General features: G+C 43.7%; 1 protein-coding gene and 1 pseudogene across 2 annotated transcripts in view; one reads left to right on the forward strand and one right to left on the reverse strand.

Annotated features, from left to right (window-relative positions):
• The window catches only part of SLC22A23 (solute carrier family 22 member 23), a 179,678-nt gene that overhangs the window by 69,707 nt on the left and 91,344 nt on the right, over positions 1 to 18,627 (forward strand). The gene's annotated exons all lie outside the window — the stretch shown is intronic.
• On the reverse strand, positions 2,325 to 2,415 carry LOC111744221 (annotated as a pseudogene).

Here is an 18,627-nt window from a genome sequence, read left to right on the forward strand (position 1 = left end):
AGAGCCTATTTCCTGTTAACTCTATCTTGAACAGTTATCACTTAGAGTTTCTGTGCTTTACACCCTCTCACCCCCTTATCCCTCATCGTGTTCTTCATATTTTTCTTTCTCTTGCTTGTGCACACACGTTCATTCTCTCTCTCCCTCCCTCCTTCCTTCTTTTCCTCCCTACCAAGTCATCACTAATCAGATCCCACCCCAGCTGCATAACTTCAGTTTGAATCTCATAAGTTTCTGCCTTAAGTACATATTCCAGAGGTTTAGGTTTTCACCTTGTGTTCAGAGTGATATGGAGCAGGGAGAATAAGTGAGAGAAATTTAACATTGAGGAAAGGAAATAATGGCAGCATTCCAGTCCCTCCACAAGGTATGTTTGCCTTTCTCTTCTACATAAGCTAAAATTTTCAAAACTAAGTAGAAACGCTCTGTCTTCCCCTCTTCCACCCCAGGCTCTGCCAAGTGTAACACCTTGAATTTGCTGCATGCTGTTCTCCAGCTCAGTGACAATGTACTGTGGTGCGAGATATAAATTTCATCCTTGACGATGAGAAGCACACTCTGAACTTTGTCAGGGAGCATTTAGTGATTTTTAAACCTTATAATTATCATTTAAAAGGTGGGCCTTTCCCTCAGAGCTTCTAATCTAGTAAATTGTAAGACTTTTTTCAAGATGAAAGAGCATATTTGGGGGAGAAGATGCCTAAGCCCCTTTGGTAGAGAAGTGTGGTTTAAATTTCTCTCCAGTCCACACTCAGCAATATGGACTTTGGCTCACAGGCAGACCAGGTAGAGGAAAGAATCTCAAGGGAGCTCATTAAGGGAATCAGACTTACATCATGGAAAACACAAGGCAGACAGGGGCAGGCTGGTGGGGAAGACCAGACCAGGCTGTCCTATGAAGACGGGCTTTACTTAAACTGCAACTTTTCACCCAGACCAGTCCAGCTCATTCTTTGTGTTCAAATCTGATGCCAAGAGAGGTTAAAAGGTATACTTAAGGCCAGACAGATGATGTCTGAACCAGAGTCAGAATTTGAACCTCCTGAATAACAGTCTAATATTACTCAGACAGTGAAAGGAGATCATAGATGTCAGAGGAATGTACATAAAGGAAAGAAAATGATGGTTTTTCAAGGGAAATTGATGCCTATTATCGAAATAGCAATAACAGCAACGGTCATTGTAAAAAAATTTTGTTTAAATTTCCCTCAAGTCTTGCAGGAGTGAGTGCTAATACACGGGCTGAGGTTTTCATGTTCTTTCAGCCTTTACTTCCTGAGACAGCTAACTACTCAGGTTCTCACTGCCTCTGCTTGATGGACTTTTGGCTATGTTGACCTCTGGCCTCCCAGCACACCCACCTGACTAATGTAGGCACAGCAAGCGGGGCAAAGGATTCCAAGTCAGCTGAGCAAGAGGTGCAAAGTCTCTGGGGCCTTCAGTAATTCTGAATGTTAAAGGAGGACTTGAGGGCACATGGGGATTAGTTTCAAGTGGGTCGGTTAAGTATATGCCGTTGTTGCCAGTTTCCACACAAACAGATTCCATAACAATGTCACCCAGCCCTTCACAAACTTCAGACATCTTCTCGTGTGTGTCCTGCTCTGTGGTAGAACCACAGGCATTGCCTAACAGCAGTGTCCTTAGGCAAAACTATGTGTATCCTGCTCTTGTAGTGACTGCTGGGCTATGGAAGGGACCTGATGTGCTCAAGGAGGGCATAAGGCTCTGAGGTAAGGTGTAAATGCCTCTTCCCAGGGCCACTGCCCTGGTGTCATTAGGCCCTGTTGGAGTGTGTCAGTAGTCTCCTAAGTAGTTTCCTTGCTCCAGCCTCTCCCTTTCTCAGTACTACCCTCATGGTCTCTCTAGAGCATGGCGCAGATCACTTTGAAAATGCAGCTTAACAATGTTCACTGCAGTGCACACTGAGGAGCATAGTCTTACTTCTCAGTTATCATGTGGCTGCACTGGAGGTGACCAGCACCAAAGCCAGGAAAGAGGGTGCCTGCCATCATGCTGCCTACAGACTGGAGAGAGAAAGAAACATCCACACTCAGTCTCTACACTGTTTAGGACCAACAGGGGCAGCTGCCCCAGCCAAGAGGTGAGGTCTGAGCAACGGAGGGCTCTTCAGCGTTACTCCCATTGTTTTCCTTCCTGTGTTCCTTCCTCCTCTTTACTCTTGACACCTAACCCTTGATCCATGACTTTATTTGTCCCTTCCTCTACCTGAAATGCCATTATTCCTATGTCTACCATCTGCATTTTCAAATTCTACCATTTTCTCATTGGATAACTCAAAAGGTCCTTTTCCTTTTCTTTTGAAAAATATGGAGTGCTTCATATTGCACAAGGGCCATACTATTCTTCTCTGTAGCCTTCTAATTTTAGTACATGTGCTTCCCAGGAAAGCATAAAGGACCTTCCCCCCCCCCCCGCCGCCCCCACCACCCTGATCTTTTCATCTCCCCACTTCCCAAGCAAGAAGGCCAGTCTCACTTTTGTGAACCCTGCCCGACTTTACTTTTGCCTTTCTTATGATCAGTATCACTTCCTCCTCCAGCTGCATACAAGGTTAACATTTATTCCATTGGTTTTTGTCCAGATGACCCAACACAGTGTTTGTATAGTGAGCTGTACCTACATACACTGAACTGTATTTAACAGACACTAAAATATTTGTAATATAAGTGAATGAATTAAGGATCGGTACGGGGTGTCTGAGAGCCATTGGAAATTTAGGAGAAGGTAAGAAGGAGAAGAGATGGGAAGTCTTCCTCTGTGAAGGAAGGCTAGAGATGGAGGTATTTAGTGGCAAAGAGACAAGAAGGCACATTCTGTAGTGAAAGAGATGCATAGTGTCTTAATGGGAGCTACATGATGATATGAGTAGAGGGAGGTAGAAGGAGGGGGCGGCTAGTAGGTGCTCTAACCTGGCTCAGAAAGGCTAGCTTCAGAGGAGAGCAGTGGGAGGATTCACTTTGCACTGAGATTTGATGTTGGCTTCATTTGGCCACGGCATAGCAACGGTTAAATGCATTGCTCAAATCAAACAGTGAAATGCAGAGAGAGGAGGCTGGGGGTCCAACCTTTGGTCTGGCTTTTCACTAGTGGGTGCCACTCTGAAATGATTGCACAATAAACATTTGTATTTTAAAGCCAACATTAGTCTTTACTGCTTTGCTTTATTACTAGCACAATTGCTTAATAAAATCTGCAGGACCTTTATTACCCGAAATACATTGTGTTTTTCCAAAGAAATATATATGGCTATAAAATATTCAAAGATGAAATATAGAAGAGGCTTCCTAATGCCTTCTAGAAATGGAATTAAAATACACATACCACCAAATGAACTTATTTCTGCTATTAAAATTCCTAGTTTACCAACTACTTAAAAGGCAAATTCAGGTAAACAAAATAGTCATGTGTTTTCCTTTAAGGGCAATATTTTAATAAGAATAGAGACAATTGATAGACATTTATATCTGGATCTCTTCTTACTGCCTCCATTAAACAGAAGTTGGTTTTTGCCAGTAGTGACCTAGTATATCTGTACAAGGCAAGATAATTAACTGGAAGGGGGCCCATTGCAGAATTGCTTATCCTGTCATATTTAATACCAGCCATGTGTATTCAGTATAGATATACATGTTAGAGGCTTTAAGTCCCCTCCTTGGAGAGAGACTGTACAAAGAGCAGTAAATTACATCTGCTGAAAATAGGTTATGTAGTAGGACTGAGCAGTTTATCCTCAGGACTCCTATCTTTGCCCACAGTAATAGCCTTGGCAGCCACTGGCCCGTGTTGATCCCTGGGCGATAAAGCTCACAGTAGTGCCCTGCCACCAGAGTAAGTGAATTGTTTAGTTGGATGCATTACTGTGCTGAATATGTGGAAAAGCAATTAGCTTCCTGAGGGTCAGTAGCTGATATTTTATTTCAAAACATAGAATATGCTCAGATATAATCGTGAGAGTTAATCAGACTCCTCTGTAGTTGTATAAGCAATATTTTGACAAAGGGGGGTGGTTCATTTGAAGCTGGGAGTACTGAAAATTATGAATAAGGGTGGACTAAGGAACTACCAACTAAGTGATTTTCTCTTGGGTTTACTTTTGATTTTTTTTTTTTCTTGTAGCTTATTGTCATTTCAAGTCTTACTTCTTGTAGCTATTGAGATGATTTTTTTTCCTTTAAATGTATTTTTTGTATCTTTGAATTTTCTTTGTAGACTTCTTACTCTCATCAACATCACCATATTCACCCAGTTTTCTGCACTCATCCTTTGGCCATCTTTAATATCCCTGCCACTGTTAATTACATACCAGATTCCATCAATTCTCTCTTTAGAAATGGTTCTTAAAACCCACACCTACCAGCCTAGTTCCAACCAAAATCTATTAGAATTCTAAATGGTTAATGTGGGGGAAAAAATTCTGAGAGGGTCAGGAACCATCCCTCAGCTCAGAAAGGTTACATTGCCCAACTCATCTTAGTAGCAGATCTAGCACTGAAACTCCCTATAGTCCTGGGCTCTAGTCGTATATGGTGCTAACTGACATCGTGTTGAGACTCTTGCAAACAGTTTCTCAACTCCTTGCCCTGCTTCAGGGCTCTGGCCCATCAAGCCACCGCTCTGTTGTGCCCCAAGATAAATCTTTCCAAATTATCACTTTTGTCACTGTCAGTTTCTTCCTCACTACCCATTGCTCGTAACTCTAGCTTTTCATTTAAGGGTCATCATAGTTACATTTCACTTGATTTTACCAAGGCACACCCATTATTCCAGCCATTCACTCTTTGTCCTCTCAACTTATCGTGGTCATTGTTGGGCCCACCTCTCTGCTCGTATTGTTACTGCCGTGTGGAATGCCTATTCGAACTTACCTTTGAGATCCTCCTCAATGTCGAATGTTTCCTGAGATCTGTCATCACGGTTCTAAACTGTGCTGGCCGCCTGCTCCTGGATGGTTATTCTCTTCTATCCGTCTGCAGCTGAATGCTTACCATGGTGCCATGGAGGCAACCCAAAGACACAGCTTAGAGTCTAACACAGGCATTAAAACACACACAAAAATAATTCTGACGCGGAGTAGAATGTAATAAATACTATCTTTTAAAAGATGTAGGTTAAGTTAGGCTTGTTTATACTAGTTAGGATTTGTCTCTATGTCCAGAGAGAGAAAGTATGGTATACTGGTTAAGAACTCACACTTTGAAGCCAGAGAATATGTTGCCAATAACTAGCTGTGTGGTTTGGGGCAGTACTTAACCTTATGTGCTCGACTTGCTCATCCGTGAAGATGGAGATAATAAAAATGCATACCTCCCAGGGTTACTGTGAGGGTTAGATGAGTTAACATGGGAAGTGCAAGAAGAGTGCCTGGCACATAGTAAGCAACAGATAGGTGTTAGCTATTATTGCCTCATTGCCATCATCACCATCATCATCATCTCCATTGTTGTCTCCTATATTTGACTGCAAATTTCTGAAGGACAGAAATCACAAGGTTAGTATCTCCCTGAACGTGTGTCAACATTTGAGTGCAACAATAGCTAATCCATTCCCTTACTTAGCCCTCACATTTGCTTCAATATCAGTATAGTAAGCACCTCTGTCTCCCCACCACGCCCCGCTCCCAGGCCTTCCTGTGCTGCCACAGCACTATTTCAGGACAGTGTTCTAAAACAAATTGGCTGAGGATGGCTGTGTTGAGAGTCCCCAGGACCACCCCCAGGATTGATGATTCACTGGAGGACTCATAGGACTCAGCATCTCATCATCTAGTTTGGCTGTGACTTATTACAACAAAAGGACACAGCAAAATCAGCAGAGGGAGGAGGCTCATGGGGCAAAGCGCAGAGGAAACCGGGCTCTGGCTTTCCAGAGCAGAGTCCTCTTCCCGTGGAATCTCGCAAAATGCACTCGTTGCCTCAGCAGTGAGTTGTGACAACATGTGTGACATGTTGTCCATCAGGAAAGTTCATTAGAGACCCACTGCCCAGGGTTTCTCCTGGAATCTGGTCACATAGATACCCTCTGCCTAACACGCACAAAACTCTACACTCTCCGATGGAAAGCAGGTGTTGAGCATAAACCGCATTGTCTGCAAACCGTGTAGGCACAGCCAGCCATTTGAGGAATGGTGGGATGACTCCTGAAATCCAAATTCCCAGATGCGAGGCAAGGCCGGCCTTGAGAAGAGGCCTTTCTAAGGAGAGCAGTCTCCGGTTTGCTGTGCTGACTCCTTTCTGCACAATGACACAAGCTGAAGTTACATGTTGAGCAAGCTTTTGTCTAATTGGAGTTTTACAGGAAAAAGACAAATCTCATCCCTATTAGCATATTTTAAGCATTTCATAAATGTTTGGTGATGAAATAATGTGAGAAAGAGAGATTTGAGGCCAAAATTTTCAGAGGAAAAATAAATCTGAATTCGAAAGAGAATTTTGGCGTAAATTTTCCCATAATTACTGCATTCAAAGGCTCACATCTAACATCTGTGTCATGTTTTCAGTTCTTTGTGACTGAAATGCACGGCCAAGCTGAGAGGTTGGACATGTCCTGAGCCCCCTGTGCTTAGTGAGGGTGGGAAACCTAGAGAGGAGCATGAAGGCGACAGCCAAAGGGTGGTCTCTGGCCTTTGGACTCCACACCCTGCATGTATTTCTTTCACACAAGAAAATGAAGCTCAAGGATAAGCCTCTCCTTGGCCTTCTCCTGCCCAGCTCTGTTCATGTTACATGCTCTTAGCATCCGCTTCCGTCCTTCCTTAAACTGGACAGGATTCCCTCTACAGCTGTTAAAAGGGACGGACCTGCAAGCTTAAACGTTAGTACATCTTGCCACTCTTATTGTATGTTTTTACCATTCCTGTTTCCTTTACCTCTTACTGTATTCACACCCCATTTTGAAACACCAGAAGGACATGATTGACTGGTGCGGTGTGTTTCCTCTCTGACTAAGGAGAAAGTTCATTGTGCCAGATTTCTTTGACCTTGCCATTTCATACTTAAAGTTTTATCTGTTTCAGCCTTCTTCCAGGTGTTCATGCCCTAAGGCAGAGCTCAGACTCTGGACAAGGTTGCCCATGTTAAAAATCCCAGCACTGACAGTTCTAGCTTTTTGAATGGAAACTAGAAACTGTTCCTCAATATAGGAACAATAATAGTACCTATGTAAGTACTAAGTAGTACCTATCCCAGGATGTTTGTGGGCTTAAAGGAGATACTGTATTATTGGTTCTAAAGTACACCCCCACTGCATCCCCCACACACACACATATTAGCATTTGTGAAATCAGCACACTTCTTACAGTCAGTGCTGCATCAGAGGTTAACTGGCAGCTTTTTCTTTCTTTGTGGTACATTCAATAATGATGCATCTTAAAATCAATGGTATCGTAGATTACACAAAATACTATTAAAAGTATGCAGCACTTAACACAATGCCTAGCAGGAAACAAATGTTCAGGAAGGTGAGTTGTTATTGTCGTTATCTATGTCTTTATCATCATCAAACAGCGTCCCTCCAGGAAGGAGATCAGCTAATATTCATGTAGTGTTTTCTCTGTTAAGTTTCTAATTCTTAGAACACACAAGACAGAGATCCTCATCCCCATTTTACAAGTGAGGACAGAGAGGCTCAGAAAGTCTGGGCAACTTGCCTTCCTGCACAGAGCTACTGAAGGCCAGACCTGAGAGTCTAGCCCAGGAGTTTATACACCATGGCCACCAGCCAAAATCAGCCAGAAGCCTTTTTTATATAGTCTATGGGTTGTAAGTGGTTTTTGCATTTCTTAAGAGTTGTCAAACATCAAAAGAAGACTAATATTTTGTGACACGTGAACATTATAAGAGATTTAAGTTTCAGTGTCCATGAGTAAAGGTGTCATAGTCTATGGTGGCTTTTGCACTACAGTAGCAGAGTCAAGTCGTTGCAGCAGGAGCCACATGGCCCACAACACCTAAAATATTTGCCATTTGGAAGTTTGCCGACTTCTGGTCTAGTTCTTGGCACTCTGACATGTGTCCTTTTGAGGAAAGTGAGCGTCCCGTTCACCTTTTTGTCTTCCATATTTGGTAGGCACTCAATAAGTGTTTGGTAAGTCAAATTTCTATAATTGCTCATAAGTCTAGTTACCATGGCATCAGATAAACAGCAAAATAAAATGATCATCTGCTCAAGGAGAGGAAAACCAGTTACAGAGACTCTCCAAGACATTTTTTTCATATAAGTTCACATTTGTGTTGCAATATCTCTTAGGGAGTAAATAAAATAAAGGAATTCCCTAAAAACAAGGCCACGTTCCCGGGAGCAGCTGAATGGGTAAATAAGTTTCAGGTAGGAGATGTTTTCAGGAAATTGAACACTTGGTTTCCTGCCTGTCAGCCCTTGAAAGGTCTGCTGTGCCACTGTAGGACCAAATGCAGATGGCAGGGGGTTCAGCTGCCAGGAGACCTTTCAATAGGCATGCGGAGAAATGAGTCCATAATGTTCTGGCTTTGAAGGCCCTGTTGGATTCAAGAGATCAATCAAGTTATTAAAACTAAACCAGGATCGATGTTTCCTCTGCATTCAGTGTTTACAAGGTAGGCAAGAGTAGGCACACTGACGGTCACTGGGGGAACTTGCTTAACTTGGAGTTTGAGCCAGTCGTCAGACACATGGGCCCACTGTCAGGTGAGAGGCGCCAAGGGGAGTGGGAAGCTCCACTACCTCAGACTGAAGAAGGGGGGTGGCATGGGGCATCCCAGGAGCTTCCTGTGGTTGCAGCTGTGGCAACCTTAGACCAACACAGCTGGCTGGTACCCTGAGCAGCCCCAACAAGTTATGGCCCTCCCTCCTTGCCCACCTGGAGACAGCTTTCTCTCAAGTTCAGAGGTCCCTCGGGAGAGAGCCCATTCTTCACTCCTGTGTAGAGAAAGCTTCATGCAAAGTCAGAACCAAGAGCCAAGGCCACCTGCCCTTAGAAGTCAGCATGTACCCCCTCTACCCCTGTCAGACTCAAAGTTACTTAAGGACCAGCTCAAGAGTCTTCAAAAGTTGTTTCAGTGTTTAAATTGTTTTATTAAATAATTTCCCTTTAAGTCATTTCCCTGAGAATTTTAATTTTCTAAAAGTTTTTTTATTCCTAGATATGGCTAACCACCTTTAGCTTTATAAAGAAAATCAATGGAAAAATAAGTTTAGGGGAAAAAAATTCCTAAGACTTCTTTTTGAAAATGGAAGCATATGTTATATTCCATAAAGTGTTCAGTGGATTATACTGTAGTCCAGTCTCTAATAGTCGTCCTAATAAAATGGGATCATTTTCCCTATAATTTGTCTCTTCTCCCAAAAGAAAAGTGTGATGCTTAACAAATATTAATTGTGGTTACAATGTACTGAGTTTTTCTTCTCTCTTTTTTTTCTCTTGAATGTAGAAGTATACCTATATGTGAGGGAAATTTTCACAAGAAAAAAGTTACACTTAAGATATATTAAAAACCATTTCTAGCATTGAAGCAATGTTGTTTCAACACACACACTTTAAGTATGAAGCATTTCAACAGTCTTTGGGTTAACATGCCTGTACAGACTAGTCTGGGGACCCTCAAAAATGTGGCTTCTAAGTGAGAACCTAAACCTATGTTTATACCATCAATTCTAAAAAGCAAGTTACACATGAACTTTTGGAAAACATTTGTGATCTGAATATTGCCTTGAACATAGATAGCATTGCAGGAAAATGACAAGGAGATAATGGTGATTTTTAAAATGCTAGGGCTATAGTCCTTTTTTGTCATAGTTTTTTTTTCCTTCCTTTTATTCTTAATTAGGGACCCTGCAGAGTGGGACGTAGGATTCACTTGATTTTATCAGTTCCCTTCTGCCTGGAATGTCCCATCTGTCTTTAGAAGAAATAGTTGGAAGGGATTATAAGAATTATCAGCTAAGCTAAATTATTTATGGGGATATTAAGAAGAAAAAAAGTAGTTTCTTAAAAAAAATGTAAACTTCACACTTTAAGAGACAGACATAATTAGGTTAAAAATAGAACTATCTCTGGGAAAGACTGTAGAATTTTAATTAGCTCATCACTCTGAGCAGTTCTGACGTGTCAGCAGGTTGGTCCCAGAGGGGATGCCAGGATTTCTGTGCTATGTACACGTTTTTGTTGTTGTTGTTTTTTGTAGGTTTAAGTAAAAATAGGAACTGGTGTGCAGCCTAAACAAGCTGCCTGTATAGCCCGCCTTCTGAACAGCACATATCTCAGGAACTAGAATAGCTGCCTACCCTATTTAGAACTTCCTCTTCCATCTGGCATTTCCGCTGGTGCTTGCTCTTTCCTGATTCATATTATTCTTGTCCCTCTACCACTTCCACAGCTAATGATTCCCCATTTTATTGGAATCTTTTTGCATAATTTACTGCATTGAAAGATTTGTTTTAAGTTCTCTGAAATCTTACAGTTAAATTGCCCATCCTTTACTTTTTTTTTTTCAGCTTTTAATCTCTCTGACCCATTTTTTTGTTGTTGTTGAAATTTGGCCAATTTGACAGAAATGAAAGTTCTTTTTAAAGCAGTGTTTCTTAGTCTTCTGAATCTTTTTTGGGTCAGAGACACCTCTGAGAATTCAATGAAAACTTTGGGTCCTTCCCCTAGAAAAATGCATATCTAACACACACACATTCATGCATGTACAAATATGCCCATGCAGTTTTACATAAAACTGCAGAAAATTCCTCCTATCTCTAAAACATATCTGTGGATCCCAGGTTGAAAATTTCATGGCCCCAGTTGAGCACAAGGGGCAAGCATCCTGGAGGGGACCTGACTTGTGTTGCAAATGCTGGGATCATGTGGAAGATGCTTTATGTGAGGGCCAGAGCAGGGAGCATATTTCCAAGATGTAGGGGCTATGAAATACTGTGTCACATGAGCCAAAGATTCAAATTTTAGTTGAAATCCTGTATTTCCAGAAAATATTTTTTGTCCCAAAGGGTGGGAAGTAAGTAGTTGTGACCCCAGAAAGCCTCCCACCTTTAATGTCTACCCTTAGTCTCCTTGACCTTGCTGTAGCCCAGTGATGGGCTCTCCACATGACAGACCTTGGGGTGCTGGTGAAGATGCAGAGAGCCAGAAGTTTCTGTATGAGGCTAAGACAGCATAGTAGGACTTAGCATTAAAGAAAAGATGACTTAGCCCAGTGAGAAAGATGTGGAGACCAGTGCCTGGGTTTTGCCCTGTTCTAAGCAGAGGGAGGGGTAGGTGCTCAGTTGAGTTCCAGTCAAGGTCACTGGGGATATTGGGCAGGGAGCGTCTATTCCCTTTTTTACCTCCTGTAACTAATCGTTAAGTGCTAACAGTCAGGAGTCCTTCAACAGAGCAGCCACTAGAAAACCTCACCTAGGATTCATTCTACGCCCTTCTGCCACTACTACCTGTGAGACTTCGGGCAACCTGACTAACCTCTCTGAGCCTCAGTTTGCTCATTTGTGAGATGGAAATACTGTTTTCCTCTCGGGACTGTTACGAACCCGTGTTGTAAAGCTTTGTAGTGAATGCCTGGCTCTCTGTCCACACTCCATAACCCAGATGCAGCTCAGCCCTGGCCGTGGTGGCCGTGGGCCCGCACTGCTTTCTGGGGGGCCGTTGAGAGTAGGATGACCACAGAGCTATCTGCAGGCACTGTTGAGTCCAGGTTCTGAGGCCACAGGAGAAAGGCCCTGCAGGTGCCATCAGGCCCGGCTCGCTAATGCCTGAGATGATGGTGTATAGAAATAGATATTTCCAATGATGATCAAAGGACGAGTCTTTGAATACTCAGTTAATTGCACCAGCCTGACCCCTCATCCTACCTCCGAAGTTTGGCGTCTGGACTGTTTTAGAAATGTGCTTTGAATTTCTGAAACCTCTGAGAGTGGTGCTCTTGCCACTGAAGCAGCTATGACCTCCAAGAAGCCCAGGAAAGCCAAAAGCTCCATGGAAAAGAGCATTTCCTCTGAGCTCCACATGTACTTTCTCTTAAGGTTTGAGAACAAAGATGTCTGGTGAAGGAGGGCAGAGATGTCCCATCAGGGGTTCATGGGGCTCATTGAATGACTGCCACGTTTGTGTGTAAGGACGATCCTGCTCATCTGCTCACTGCCTGAGACTTGGGATCATTCCTTGCCCTTTCCTTCTAGAGGAAATGTCTAGGGTGATCGCTGCAACACTGGCGAATCTCAACAGTTTTATTTTTGAGTAGAGGATGGAATGGGTCATAGAGGCCACTTGCTTAACCTAGGTCTCACCTACCATTGTTGGGATCCCTGGTGTCCAAGGTCCGTGTGGCTTCAGTTTGGGCTGAGCTCTGATTTAGTAGTTTTCTAAGACTGGTATTTTGAATGGATGTTTCGCTTGGGGGGAAGATCTGAGTGAGTTTTGTGGACTTCAGCAAATGTACAGATCCTCTAGAAGTATTTTTCTGTGTGAGGTATCTTGAGTAGTGGATAACTCAGGAAGAATTAGTTTTTATATATTACTGATGGTAATGATAATAATTTATTTTTTGAGTCAGGAACTGTACTGGACAGTTAACAAATATTAACCCCTCCCACCCTCACCCCCCCCACACACAAAATACTGTGAGTAAAATATTGAATACTGCTTAACAGATGGGAATGCTGTGACTCAGAAAGTGGACCGAGGCCACACAGCCTTATTGTGGTGGAGCCATAGTTCTTACCCATGTCTTTATCACTCCGATTCCCAGGGCCCTTCTGCCATTTCTTCTGCTGTTTTATGGTGCCATAAACCTCTAACACATGTATAACTACTATGACAAGTTAAAGAAGTCAAAGAAAAGTTAAGAAAAAGATTAAGAAACCAACATGTCCTTTGGTTGACAAATGAATAAGTTGTTTTAAAGGTAAAGTTTTCTGGTTTTCACTTTCCTTTTTGCCTCTGATGTTCCCAGAAGAATCCAGGATAAAGATGCTTGCATTACAGACCTGGCGACCATTTTTTTAATGTTTTTAATTTTTCAGGGGGAAAAATAACCCTGAACCCATGGCCCAATACTCGTCTTATGGTAACAGAAAAAATATTTTTAATGGGATTATTCTGGAAAATCCATGACAGGTAGTTTCCATTGTTATAGGTTTAATCTGTGTTCTTTAATATTTAATAATTTGCCAGAAACCTATGACATAGAGAATGTGTGCTCTCCACAGCAGGTGTTCCTGCCGGCTTTGCTAAGTGCCGCATCTTTAGTGCCTGAACAGTGTGAGACGCACAGTGGGGACTTAGCTAACGCTTAGTGACTGACTGGGCCTGATCTAGAAGCCAGTGTTTCAGGAAGGTAGGTTTACTGTGGTCTCCTCCTGACTTTTCCTGAACCAGACGAGGAATGGAGGGTCTGTCCGTCTGTAGCTGCAACTGTTCGCAGCCGAGCCCTGCACCTTATTCCCTTACTCTTTTTATTTCCCCTTGGCTCCCAGTTCTTAAATTGCTCCCGGGATCTCTGAGCACCTTTCCTTCCCTCTAGTCTCCTCCCCACTCCACAGCCAGAGTGACCTTTTCTAAACCCACAACTATCACGTCACTTTTCTGCTTCAAGTGCTTTCAGGGACCTGGAGTCCAGTCTAACCCACGCCACCCCAAACAGTGGGCTGGCTTGGCACACTCCTGCCACTCCCTGGACTGCACTTCCCCCACAAGCTCATCCTGAGTGGCAGCTCAGTCACTGATATGGGATTTCTCCTCCTTTCCTGAGAGGCTCCTTGGCCTGGAACAACTTCTCCTCTCCAGCTGCTTCTTAAAAGATAAAGCTACATGTACTGACCCTTGAAATCCAGCAGTGGAGTCACCTCCTGATAGCCTTCCTCACCTCTGTGTTGAATTTAGATGCCATTCCTGTGACACCGCATCACACAGTACAAGCAGGGAACCCAGCCCAGGTGTGACCTTGTCCCGCAGTGTGAGCAAGGTGCCCAGGCCCAGGTGTGTCCTCATCACACTGTGTGAGCAGGACACTGGGACAGGTGTGATCTCATCACATAGTACAAGCATCTAGAACAGGAGCGACCTCATCCCATAATGCTTTACAAGTGTTGGCCCTGACTTTGTTTCTTTTTTTGTAAGAGGGAAATGACTATGGAGACCCTTACCCTATGGATCTGAAAACCTAGATTTTGGTACTGAAATGAGGACTTCATTATCGATGTAACTTAGGGCACTTCGAAGAGCTAATCTTCAACTTTTTAAAGTATAAAATGAGAATTGTGCCTATTTTGTGTTACCCAATCACTCACTGTAGGAATCAAATGTACTCATGCAGAATGGTTTTTCTAAGCTAAAGAACCCTATGCAAGTGTTTGGTATATCGCCATTGGGACATTTTTCTGTTCATGTCGAAGCAAGATAACATTGAATATTTGTGTGTAGATTGGACAATGAGCTTGTTCCTTCTTCATATGTACTTTACCTTTGTCCCATCCAAAGAGGCTCATGGAAGTGCCCTAGAAGTGGCATGATTCAGTTAGATGCAAGGATGTCGGGCCAGGCTGGGTCCTCTGATGTCTGGGCCCACAGGCCGGCCCACATAAAGTCAGCACCCATCTGAGCCACCAACTAGACAAGACATGAATCTGTGGCTTAAAGTTGAAGAATGTTCTTTGACTGTGCCTGCTAGGTCGCTAATGCCTTGTGGGGTCAGCTGGTTCCTGGCTCTTCCCCATGTCCCTGTATCTTCTCAGAAATGTAAAGCTAGTGCCCCTGACTGGCCAGGACTCAATAGGCAGGGTCAGTGAAGTAATCCCTGAAGCGAAGTCGAGCAGAGGCCAAGACCAGTGGCTCCCACCACAGCCCCTGGAAAAGCTCCCTTTTTTCTCCCTGGGGTATGGCGGTGGTTGAAGCAAGGAAAAGCCAGTTGCAGTGCTATGGTTATCCTTTTTGGAGTGCTGTTGGAAAGCAAGCAAGCCCCTCAGTGCTGGATGTGCCAAGTTCTAGTCAGGGCATGGCTGCTGGGCCCCCACACTGGACCCAGGGCTGGCTTCAGGCAGCCACCTGTCTCTTCAAGGTGACCTCTGGCATCCAGTGAGTGGGGGTTGAGCCCAAATTCCTGTCTATCTTCTCCCTAGCCCCTCCCATTCTGTCCCCTCCTCCCTCCCAGCCTCTGCTCTGCCTGTGCCTTGGGGCATCACGGTTCCCTGAGGAAGAAGGCTGCTGAAGCTACATCATCCCAGTTGGGCTACGTCTTATATCCTGTTTTGGCTGGTGGCCTAGCCCCTGGGACAGAGCCCCACAGGCCCCACCCTGCCAGCCATTGGCCCTGATGTTACGTGGGCTGAGCTCTCTGAGCTTCTCTCTGCTCCTGTGCTCAGTGAGGGCAAGTGAGCCAAGGCTGCGGGAAACAAAAACTGACTGATGGAAGAGAGATGCAACTACTTGTGTTTTTTGTTTTTGTTTTGAAACAACAGGAACTTAAGTCACAGGAAAAAAATGCCCCTGCCTAAGTGTGCTGCACCTCACATCCTCAGCCAAGGAGAAAGCCCATTTTTGATGCCCATCAGGAGTTATGGGCAGTAGGCTGTGGTGTGGGTCCCAGGGGTAGCAGTGAAGGGCCCTGGACAGACTTTCTCAGGGCAGGTGATGTGAAGCCGTGATGGGCATGGATCCAACCAACTGCTGCCAGCATGGTGGGAAGTGGGGTGAGCAGAATGCTAACAGAATGGGAAACTGTTCCCAGCTGAGTGCTGGGCCAGTCAAGTGAGAATACAGATCAAAACTCAGTTCCTTAGCCTCTGAGCAGTTTATTGTTGAAAGGCTATTAACTGGCTGAGGCTGTTTAATATTTCATTCACACAGGCACATGGAAACGAAGAGGCTGGCCTGTAGCAGAAGCTGGCAGGGAACTTTCCCCCTTCCCCTCTTCCCCATTCTCCTCCTGAGCAGTGGGGAGATGACGAGACCAGATTCATCACTGAAGGACTGGGAATCTCCACTTGGCCCAGAGTCTGGTCCTGTATTGCCTTCCCAAAAAGATGGATCTGGTGGCTTTGTTGGGTTCATGAAGCCTGGCCCCATGAGCGATCCCAGGAGGAACATGGCCCTTGCCTGTTTAACAGCTGTTCGGGTCAGGAATTTAAGTATACTTTAAGATGATAACTTGTTCTTGTTGTTGTTGTTAGAGGTTCACAAGGCCTTTAATTTGCTGATATGCATATGAATCTCTGAGAAAGGTGTATGGAATGTTTTCTCCATGTTTCTCTTGTGTCTGTGTAACAGCACGAGACTGCGATATTTAGACATGGAGTGTTTCTGGATCTGACTGTATTCAGGGTAGTGACTGTGCCTTTAGGCTCTTGGCTATTAGCATGGGGATTGGCTCATAAGTTGCACTTCATTAATGTTCTTTATTGCACAAATGCCTTTTGTTATCTATCAAGATGGCATTGTGCTTCATATTGCCCCCAAAATGTGATTGAACAGAAAGAGTACTGGAAACAAATCCGTGGAGAGTTTTTCATGGATCACACAGGGCTTGCTGTTGCCAAGACTATGCTCTGTAGAAAGGGAGTGAGGTGTGGTCAATGTGGAGAAGTCTCTCCAGACCATTGCCCCAGCCCCTCGCCCTCTATGAAACTGGGGATGGAAGCAGAAGTCTGGAGACCCAAACCCCAGAGTTTTGGAAATGGAACTGATGACAGTCACAGTCACCACCTACTCTTGGGACCTTGGCCTTTGTGATCTTGCATGGCTCCTGAACTTCAAACACCTCCATCACTGTGACATGCTGGTTCTTATGAGGCCATTATGATGCTCTTTGATGGGACTCAAGGTGCTTAAACTTATGAGAGAGAAGGACAGGTTGTGGGAGAAAATGGAGTAAATAGTCATTGGCACAGATTTAATTGATCCAACTTTTTAAAAAAGTAGATGATGTAAGAGTCATCAAGCTCCTTAAAAAGGGAAGACTTGGGAGACCCAGCATCCCCCGTCTTGAAGTGCCATTTGGTTAGGTTTTTGGTAGAAGGATGGTACATACAGTATGTTCTGTGAGATGCAGCCTCCTTGGTAGAAAAGCCCTGATTTAAATCACAGTTTGGTCAGGTCACAAGTCGTTTGAGCAATTTAACCAGAGGCAGGCATAAAATGCATAGAAATAGAAAATACATGAACTATGAAAATATAAAACATGAATGCTTTCTGTGGCCTGGACATAGGGTTCCTCCAGCCTCGCACTGCTGTGCTATTGTATGCACCCTGCTCTCTTAATGACCGCTGTGTTTCCTCCAGCTCGCAGAGCCCCCTTACCCCCACCCCAGGGAAGTCTCCTTCAGATCAGTACAGGCAGGACACTCACATCACCAAGGGTCTGTATTGGAGGGCGCCTACCTGCATAAGGGTTGTCTGCACCTCTGTCCTGCCTCCATCACGGAGGGCTCAGCTCATGTCCTCTTTGCTTCCTAAGTAACGAGGACATTGTGGCTTAGACAAGCAATTACACAGAAGTGAGTGGAAACATAGAGACGTGTGGAATGAGATTGTCAGGGTTGAACTCAGGCAGGAGAAAAGGCCCTGAAACATCCTCCCCTCTGCTATTGAGCTGCTGCCTGAAATCTGACTGTAGAATGTAATTCTCTATTTTAAGCCACAGAGGAGACTTGACCCCTGAGAGTGGTAATATAACAAGCTCTATGAATCACTCTCACCTCTGACTGAGTGACTGGATTTATCTGATTCTTCTGAAGGGACAGGGGACAGTGGGAGGATCCTTATGTGGGTAGGATAGGGTAGGCACAGACTGTGGGCCAGAGCCCCCAGAGGCAAATAGGCCTCCTTACTTGTTGGGATTTGTTTATTTGTTTGGACGGACAGGGATTTTTTTTATTGTGGTAAAATACACACAAATTTTACCATTTTAACCATTTTTAAGTATACAAATTGGAGGCATTAAGGACGTTCACATTGTTGTACTACCATTCATTCATCTCCAAAAATTTTTTATTTTGCAAAACCGAAACTCTATACCCATTAAACTATAACTTCGTATTCTTCCTCCTGACAACCCCTGGCAACCACTTTCTGTCTCAATGAATTTGACTACTCTGGATATTTCACATAAATGGAATTCTACAATATTTGACCTTTTGTGGCTGGCTTATTTCACTGAGTATAATGTCTTCAAGGTTCTTCTCTGCTGTTGCATATGTCAGAATTTCACTCCTTTTTAAGACTGAATAATATTTCATTGTATGTATTACCACATTTTGTTTATCTATTCATCTGTCAATGGACACTTGGATTATTTCCACCTTTTGGCTGTTGTAAATAATGTGGCTAGGAACATGAGTGTACAAATATCTTTTGAGTATCTGCTTTCAGTTATTTCGGCTATATACCCAGAAATGGGATTTCTAGATCATATGGTAATTTTATGTTTAACTTTTTGAGGAACCGCATGTTATTTTCCACGGTGACTGCTCCACAAGCAGTACACAAAACTTCCTATTTCTCCACATTCTTGCCATACTAATGAGTGTGAAGGGTTATCTCATGGTGGTTTGGATTTGCATTTCTCAAATAATGAGCGATGTGTGGCACCTTTTCCATGCGCTTATCGGCTATCTGGATATCTTCTTTACTTTCCATTT

The sequence above is a fragment of the Pteropus vampyrus genome, unplaced genomic scaffold (genome assembly GCF_000151845.1).
Source record: "Pteropus vampyrus isolate Shadow unplaced genomic scaffold, Pvam_2.0 Scaffold129, whole genome shotgun sequence".
In the NCBI taxonomy this organism is placed as follows: Eukaryota; Metazoa; Chordata; class Mammalia; order Chiroptera; family Pteropodidae; genus Pteropus; species Pteropus vampyrus.